This window comes from Physeter macrocephalus, chromosome 20, assembly GCF_002837175.3.
Source record: "Physeter macrocephalus isolate SW-GA chromosome 20, ASM283717v5, whole genome shotgun sequence".
Lineage (NCBI taxonomy): Eukaryota > Metazoa > Chordata > Mammalia > Artiodactyla > Physeteridae > Physeter > Physeter macrocephalus.
Window position 1 is genome coordinate 23,114,194 of NC_041233.1, and position 1,008 is coordinate 23,115,201.

Below are 1,008 nucleotides of genomic sequence, written 5' to 3' on the forward strand. Positions count from 1 at the left end.
TTGTCTTTTCATCTTGTTTATGGTTTCCTTTGCTGTGCAAAAGCTTTTAAGTTTCATTAGGTCCCATTTGTTTATTTTTGTTTTTATTTCCATCTCTCTAGGAGGTGGGTCAAAAAGGATCTTGCTGTGATGTATGTCATAAAGTGTTCTGCCTGTGTTTTCCTGTAAGGGTCTTATAGTGTCTGGCCTTACATTTAGGTCTTTAATCCATTTTGAGTTTATTTTTGTGTATGGTGTTAGGGAGTGTTCTAATTTCATTCTTTTACATGTAGCTGTCCAGTTTTCCCAGCACCAATTACTGAAGAGGCTGTCTTTTCTCCATTGCATATTCTTGCCTCCTTTATCAAAGATAAGGTGACCATATGTGTGTGGGTTTATCTCTGGGCTTTCTATCCTGTCCCATTGATCTATATTTCTGTTTTTGTGCCAGTACCATACTGTCTTGATTACTGTAGCCTTGTAGTATAATCTGAAGTCAGGGAGCCTGATTCCTCCAGCTCCATTTTTCGTTCTCAAGATTGCTCAGTACCATACTCTCTTGATTACTTTAGCTTTGTAGTATAGTCTGAAGTCAGGGAGCCTGATTCCTCCAGCTCCATTTTTCTTTCTCAAGATTGCTTTAGCTATTCAGGGTCTTTTGTGTTTCCATACAAATTGTGAAATTTTTTGTTCTACTTCTGTGAAAAATGCCAGTGGTAGTTTGATAGGGATTGCATTGACTCTGTAGATTGCTTTGGGTGTATAGTCATTTTCACAATGATGATTCTTCCAATCCAAGAACATGGTATATCTCTCCATCTGTTTGTATCATCTTTAATACTTTCAGCAGTGTCTCATAGTTTTCTGCATACAGGTCCTTTATCTCCTTAGGTAGGTTTATTCCTAGGTATTTTATTCTTTTTGTTTTTAAGTCTTAACAGCTTTATCTGAGCAGTGCCAGTTTGCATCTTTCTCATAGTCATTGTTCAAACACATGACAAATTACCAGAGTTGATTCTAGCCTTTTCA